Genomic DNA, 8,570 nt, shown 5'->3' with positions numbered 1-8,570 from the left:
GAATGGAGACAGCTCCTAGCTTGGACCTTTACTGTACCTATGTATATGGTTTCTAGTAGTTCATTAATGCTTACTGTTGAACTACACCTAACACCTTATAACATGGTGGCAGCGAATAGAACTCAAAACCTCGCAGAGACTGAAGAAAATTAGAATTCTGGAAAACTGAAGGAAAATCAAAGCAGCATTCGGACCTGAAAAGCTCAAGGAGCTAAGACGCAGAAGGAAAGCGCCAGAGAAAAGCTCCAAAGAAATGCTTGGAAGCTGAAGGCAGGAATTCCACACTGCAGAAGACTCCATTGGATCCCATGGAAATCCAGCTTCAATACTCAGTGTGCAGAGTTAGCAGATCTAGCAGGGGTGAGCTAAAAATTAAAAATTCCTGGACAAGTCCTAATAAAAAGTTAAATGCTGCAGTGGTTAGAAATTACTGTTCATATTGCAGTTTGAGAAACCCAATTTCTGAGTCAACACCTGAACACGTGGCGACCAAGCTCACTTTGAACAAAGAAAAATAATTAAAAATCGTGACCGAGTAGGCAGCTTTAAAAACCCAGCAAATGCCAGGATTCCACACTTCCAAGACCCAAGAATATTGTGTTAAAGCAGAGAAGAGTCTAACCAGTCAATCAGCCATTATTGAAAAATTTAAATGCTGAGATTGCACATGCAGGAGCCCACCAAAACTGGCAAATGCAGGAAAACCCTTTGTGCAGAGGCATGCAGCAGTGCCACCTTGGATTTTCAGAAACCTCAAAGCTAAACCTACAATTTCAAAATTTTAAACCATGGATCAGAAATCCACTCTTCCAGGTCAATTTGGACTTAGCCAAGGTCCAGATCAATCACAAAACTGGGGGCTTTGGAGAATGAGATTCCTTAGAGATGGGATTGCTTCAGGTCTGGATAAAAAGACAGAAGCTGAACAAGTTAACACACTGCTTTATTCGGTAGGCCCAATAGCTGATGATCTAATAGCTGCAAAATTTGATGACGTTTTAAAATCATTCGAATGCTTATTTGAACTTGAGGTAACAAAATCCTTGAAAGGACTAAAATTTAATATATGTGTCCAGCAGTCAGGAGAACTTGTCAACTCCATTAATGAGCTGTACAGAATGGCTGAAGGCTGTGATTACAGTGACCTGAAATCGGAGCTAATCAGGGAGAGAATAGTTGCTGAGGTGATGGACGACACACTCATACATGTTTCAAGCGAAAGGAGGCCTAACATTTGAGAAAGCCATCCAGATTGTCAGGCAATCTAAACTCAGTTTGCAGCACAGATCCATATTAAAGGGGAGAAAGCAAACCGTGGCCGAAAGTAAACACCACTGTCCAGTTAGTGAAACAGCACAGGAACAGGGGCACATCAGCCAAGGGAAGCAATACCCTAACCAACCACTAGGGTGACCCTGCCAGCACTGTGGAGCAAAGCGCCCCCCAGAGGCGTGAACAACATCTAGCAATTTCAGCTCAAAGCTTTCAATGTAACTGAATAGGACACTTCGGGAAGCTACGCAAAGCCAAAATCTCAAAACACACAAGATCCCAAGATGATTCACGAGGTCGAGACAGCACGCCAAGAGGACACACAACCATCCTTCTTGGGCGAAGTTAAAGATCCTGGATTTTTGTTCTGGAGTGCAAACATCTCTGTTGATGGCCATCTCCCAAACTTTAATTTGGACACAGGAACCAGTATTACAATCCTATCGAACAAAGAATTGTGGCTGGGACATCTCTAGCTACAAACAACAGATGCACTGCTTTATGAGCCTAGGGGAATCCAACTTCCAGTTATAGGCATGATTCTGGAACTATTAATGTATAGACCATAACACATAGGAGCAGAAATTAGGCTAATCGGCCCATCGAGTCTGCTCCGCCATTCAATCATGGCTGATGATTTTCTCAACCCCATTCTCCCGCCTTCTCCCCGTAACCTTTGATCCCCTTACCAATCAAGAACCTATCTATCTCGGTCTTAAATACACTCAATGACCTGGCCTCCACAGCCTTCTGTGGTAATGAATTCCATAGATTCACCACTCTCTGGCTAAAGAAGTTTCTCCTCATCTCTGTTCTGAAAGGTCTTCCCTTTACTCTGAGGCTGTGCCCTCGGGTCCTAGTCTCTCCTACTAATGGAAACATCTTCCCCACGTCCACTCTATCCAGGCCTTTCAGTATTCTATAAGTTTCAATCAGATCCCCTCTCATCCTTCTAAACTCCATTGAGTATAGACCCAGAGTCCTCAAATGTTAAGACTTTCATTCCTGGGATCATTCTCGTGAACCTCCTCTGGACCCTTTCCAGGGGCAGCACATCCTTCCTGAGATACGGGGTCCAAAATTTCTCACAATATTCTAAACGTGGTCTGACCAGAGCCTTATAAAGCCTCAGCAGCACATCCCTGCTTTTATATTCTAGTCCTCTCGAAATAAATGCCAACATTGCATTTGCCTTTCTAACTACCGACTCAACCTGCAAGTTAACCTTAAGAGAATCCTGGACTAGAACTCCCAAGTCCCTTTGCACTCCAGATTTCTGAATTCTCTCCCCATTTAGAAAATAGTCTATGCCTCTATTCTTCCTACCAAAGTGCATGACCTCACACTTCCCCACGTTGTATTCCACCTGCCACTTCTTTGCCCATTCTCCTAACCTGTCCAAATCCTTCTGCAGCCTCCCCACCTCCTCAATACTACCTGTCCCTCCAACCTATCTTTGTATCATCTGCAAACTTAGCCAGGATGCCCTCAGTTCCTTCATCTAGATCATTAATGTATAAAATGAAAAGTTGTGGTCCCAACACTGACCCCTGCGGAACTCCATTAGTCACCGGCCGCCATCCTGAGAAGGACCCCCTTATCCCCACTCGCTGCCTCCTGCCAGACAGCCAATCTTTTATCCATGTTAGTCCCTTGCCTCTAACACCATGGGCTCTTATCTTACTGAGCAGCATCCTGTGCAGCACCTTGCCAAAGGCCTTCTAGAAGTCCAAGTAGATAACATCCATTGGCTCTCCTTTGTCTAACCTACTCGTTACCTCCTCAAAGAATTCTAACATATTTGTCAGGCATGACCTCCCCTTGATGAAACCATGCTGACTTTGCCCTATTTTACCATGCACTTCCAAGTATTCTGAAATCTCATCCTTAATAATGGACTCTAAAATTCTACCAACGACTGACGTCAGGCTAATTGGCCTGTAATTTCCCGTCTTTTGCCTCACTCCCTCCTTAAATAGGGGGGTTACATTAGCGATTTTCCAGTCCTCTGGGACCCTCCCTGACTCCAGAGATTCCTGAAAGATCACCACTAATGCCTCCATTATCTCTTCAGCTATCTCCTTCAGAACTCTGGGGTGCAATCCATCTGGTCCAGGTGATTTATCCACCTTCAGACCTTTCAGTTTTCCTAGCACCTTCTCCTTGGTAATGGCCACCATACTCACCTCTGCCCCCCGACTCTCTTGAACTTTGGGGATGTCACTCGTGTCTTCCACTGTGAAGACTGACACAACGTACCTATTCAGTTCTTCCGCCATTTCTTTGTTCCCCACTACTACTTCTCCAGCGTCATTTTCCAGCAGCCCAATGTCCACTTTTGCCTCTCTCTTACCCTTTATATATCTAAAAAAACTCTTGCAATCTTCCTTTATATTACTGGCTAGTTTACCCTCATATTTAATCTTCTCCCTCCTTATTTCTTTTTTAGTTGTCCTCTGTTGGTCTTTGTAGGCTTCCCAATCCTCTTCGCCGCATTATATGCTTTCTCTTTAGCTTTTATGCTGTCCCTGACTTCCCTTGTCAGCCATGGTTGCTTCGTCCTCTCTTTAGTATGCTGCTTCTTCCTAGGGATGAATTTTTGCTGTGTCTCCCAAATTACTCCCAGAAACTCCTGCCATTGCTGTTCCACTGTCTTTCCTGCTAGGCTCATCTCCCAGTCAATTCTGGCCAGCTCCTCCCTCATGCCTCTGTAGTTGCCTTTATTCAACTGTAATACCGTTACATCTGATTCCAGCTTTTTCCTCTCAAATTGCAGGGTAAATTCTATCATATTATGGTCACTTCCTCCTATAGCAGCAAACAAATCTAAGTTGATTTGTTACCCATAACCAGTCTTTTTCTCTCGAGCAGGGATGCCCGTGCAGCCCCAAATCTTCTCAAAATGGCAGATGTCAAGACTAACCCCTGTCATAAATTATACAGAACTGCAAGTTCCAGAGAGCTGCAACAAAGAAAGATTCTCTCAGCCAGGACTTCAGCTCTGAATTGTCTTCTCTCTTTGCAGAATAGATTTGTCCACTTTTGTTACAGGTGTCAGAAGCCCCTCATTGGAAAGACCAGCCAACCACTCAGATGGTTACCATGACACTGAGTAGATGACAGTCAAGAGAGGCGCCAGCAATAAGAGCCTCAATTTCCAGCTCTGACACCAGTTGGAAAGATGAAGCCCGAGACCAGAGCAGGTGCTGCAATCCCCAGTCAGCATGAAAGTGGCATAAACCGAGATGCAGCCATCCATTGACGACAGCACACCACACAGCCAAACGCAAAGGTGAGCTATCAAGCCATACCCTCAACAGGAAGAGCAATCTTCCATCCCATTGTGCATCATGGCGAGGTGCACAAAGGAGAGAAAGAAACACTATAGAGGTGAGCCCAGAATTTGTCCACCCCATAAAGAGCAGGATAAACCACCGTCTATCATTACAACTGGGAAATCGACAAAGAGCGATTCAATGCCAAAGAACAGAAAGGGAGGATGAAAAGACACCCCAGATGCCAGAACAACCTCTGATTCAACAAAGTTTACCTGCAGTGACAGATCCTACCATTCCTCCAACAGCAGTGAGAGGAAGGACATGGAAGGGCTAGAAGGCCTCCAGACCACCTGAACCCATGACTCAGACTTGAAAGGGAGATGGAGTAGCAGAAATAATGTAAATACATGGGGTAAACTGGGATAACTTGTTTATCCAACCTAATTACATGGGGGAAGCGTAGTATAAGGGTCTGGCACATAAAAGGATTAATGTGGGGCTGAATACAGTACCACCCACACAATGATGTAAGAGAAGACATGACCCGCACCTAGGGGTCAGTGTAGTATTGGACAGACCAGTGTGTAGAAACATAGAAACAACTCCTAGCTTGCACTTTTACCTCTGTATATAGTCTTTAGTAGTTAATAAATACTTAGTGTTGAATATCCAAGACTACAAGACCTAGTGAACTATGTGCAACACCTTACAACAAAACCCATACCCAGTGGTGTAAAACTACCTTATACTGCCTAAGCTGCAATGCTCTGTTTCATAGTAACTAGGTAACTGATAGAAATCTCTTAAAAAACTTAGCTTGAACATATTTGTATTTTAATATGAGGACACATTGCAGCAACCAGAGACAGAACAGGAAAGAGAAGAGCAGAGTTTTACCACCTTATATAACAGCATTGGAACAGCAAAAAAGTTAAGGTAATGACAGCGCTAAGCAGCATAAAGGTTCTGGTATAAAGTAAATAAAGAGACAAAAATAAAAGAGCTTTTCAATTTTATTAAGATTTAAGATGACTAGCAATTGGAATATTAATCAGTGGTTTGAAACTGCATTTATCAACTTACACATTTCCTCAATATACATGGATGTCAGCTTATTTAAGCACAGAATGCTCTTTGGTCAACCTGCCATTCAGCTATGAAAAATTAGCCATCATATTTTGCAGTAATTTTTTTTACAACATCTTTGTGCAACTTTAAGGCATTTTTCTAAATGAAACATATTACCTTGAAAAAGTAGTGCAACATTAAACAACTAATTTTGTTGTCACTTATCATACAATAACAGATGATTGAGCCCAGGGCTCTGATCCTTATCAAAAACTCATTAAACTGGGTGTTACTGCAGAGTACACAGAGTAATGATCTGTGGCTATTCCATATTTAGGATTAGGATAGTAAGCCTGCTTAAAAAGAAAACTAGCAATCCTGTCCACAAACTTGCATTATATGCACACCTGTAAATGTGATAAATTTTGCCTTTTAATTGTTTGTTACAAACAGGATGATTACCTTGAACATTAGATAAGAATGCAGGCTTCAAATTTTAACCATTAGAAAATGCCAATGTTTCCAACTTGTTTTGTATGGAACATAAAAGCCCTGTGCCATTCAGTATCTAGTTTGAGTGCAGTTAGAAAAACCAATCTGCTAGATATAAGAACACATTTCTGTTGCAGCTTTTGCAATTTCCACATAATGACATGCAAACTCATCAGGTACATTATCCAATGATAAAGACAACTAACTAGATCCTAAATCCAGGCTAGCTCTGCAAACCTCCCCATCCCATATTTATATGGTGCCTTTAATGTAGTACAATGTCCCAAGGTGCTTTACAGGAGCATTAACAAAATTTGACAACAAGCCACGAGATATTAGGGCAGATGGCCAAAAGCTTGGTTGAACAGGTGGGATTTTAAGGAGAATTCTAAAGCAGGAGGGAGGAAGAGAAGCTGAGAGATTTAGAGAGGCAATTCCAAACTTAAGGCTATAGCAACTGAATAATGGCCTCCAATGATGGGGCAATTAAAATGGGCAATACTCAGGCTAGAATTGGAAGAGCACATATATGAGGGTCGTGAGGCTGGAGGAGATTACAGAGATGGGAGGGGCTAGGCCATGGAGGGATTTGAAAACAAAGGATGAGAATTTTAAAACCCAAGGTTTTAACAGGGAGTCAGCGAACACAGGTGAAAAGGACTTGGTGCAAGTTAGGATGCAGGAAGCAGAGTTTTGGATGACATCAAGTTTACAGGGGGTAGAACGTGGAAGCCATCCAGGAGTACATTGGAACACTCAAGTCTAGAGTCATGAATGAATGCTTCAGCAGTACATGAGCTAAGATGGGGCACATTTTAACGATTTTACAAAGGTGGAAACTGATGGTGTTACTGATGGGGTGAATGTGATTGGAAGCTCATCTAGGGTTAAAATATAGTACCAAAGCTGCAAACAGTATGGTTCAGCTTCAGACATAGCCAGGAAAAGGACAGTCAGTGGCCAGCAAATAGAGTTTGCGGTGAGAGCTGAGGACACTGGCTTTGGTTTCCCCAATATTCAGTTGAAATATATTTTCTCCCACTCAGTACTGAATGTCAAACCAGCTGCCTGACAACTGAGACACAGCGGAAGGATCAAGAGGAGTGGAGGAGAAGTTGGTCAAGCTGGGCGATTTCTATATACTTGTGGAAACTGACAGCTGTGTTTACAGATGATGTCACCAAAGGGCAGCATGTAGATGAGAAAAATGAGAAAAAGGAGAATGGGAAACGATAATGGTGAGACTGGTTAAATATACAATACATCTTTAAAAATGTTAAGTATTTCACATCCTGTTTATTTGGGCAACACCCTTTTGTAATGCTTTTAGGTTTCCCTCTTGATTCTAAGTTTAATGTGGAATTCGCATTACAGTCACACCTATAGCTGCACGCTCCTACACTAGGCAGGGTCTCAAAAAGTTGACTCTGGCTGCCACTTTGGCTACTAGACAAAGTTCAATTTTTTGTAAATTTGACTTTTAGTTTACATATTTGAGCTTGCGAATTTTCAAAATAAAATCTTGTTATTTACTGTAAGGCTTCCTGCAGTTTCTCATCATCTCCTTCAGCCTGAAAGCTAAAAATTTTAGTCTGCCCTTTTTGGACCATTTTTTGGGGATGGGGTTTGGGGATAGAGAAAAAAGATTCCAATTGAAATACGTTCTTAGAATTCCTTCCCTTTCTTACTTTTACTGACTGTTCTAGACTAACTCAGGACCCCTACCTCAGGTTCCCCCAATGTTCCTGTCACTCCGCCTCAAGCTATGCACTAAATTTCTAGCCTCCAGCTGCCTGGTCTCCTTCAACTATCCTATTCACGTTTCTTTCACTGCATCTTCCAAAAATCTCCAGATGCCACCAACCCTAAACACTAACCACTTTAAAGCTGCAGTCATCCTTCAGCCTTAATCCATTTATTCCACACCCTCTAACTGGCTTTATTAGAGCAATATTGCAGGAGATTGACTTGTGTTACAAAGAAAGTTAACCCTATGATCTGACCTCATCAATAAAATAATTCAAATGGTCAGCAACCACAAGAAACAAAAACAGAGAGAACTTTTAATAGCAGTAATGTATATATTCAGGCATATTTTCTGTGTCTTCAGGTGTAAGGCTAAATATGCAAAATTTTATTTAAAAAATAAAGACCTGTGCGACAAATGCCAAGGGGATTATTTTAAGCAGTTTTAATGGACAATCCATAGGCGAAGATCAGATCAAGTTCAAACCTAGTATTTGCTTTATTTTATGTTGAGCTGCTGTATGTTATCTATAGTGAGTGGAGATACAGGCCCCATATTACGCCAAAAGTTACACTGGTAGCTATGGCAATCTTGTTCTAGGGAGTTTATGTCCAAATTTCCTGAGTTCATTTGCTTATGCCAGAACATAAAAGTGAGCACAAATCAAAGACAAATGCAGCAGCAATATTAGTAAAAATAAGCAATTGTCTGTC

The sequence above is a fragment of the Cetorhinus maximus genome, chromosome 8, assembly GCF_964194155.1.
Source record: "Cetorhinus maximus chromosome 8, sCetMax3.hap1.1, whole genome shotgun sequence".
Lineage (NCBI taxonomy): Eukaryota > Metazoa > Chordata > Chondrichthyes > Lamniformes > Cetorhinidae > Cetorhinus > Cetorhinus maximus.
Note: the sequence above shows the minus strand (reverse complement) of the source record.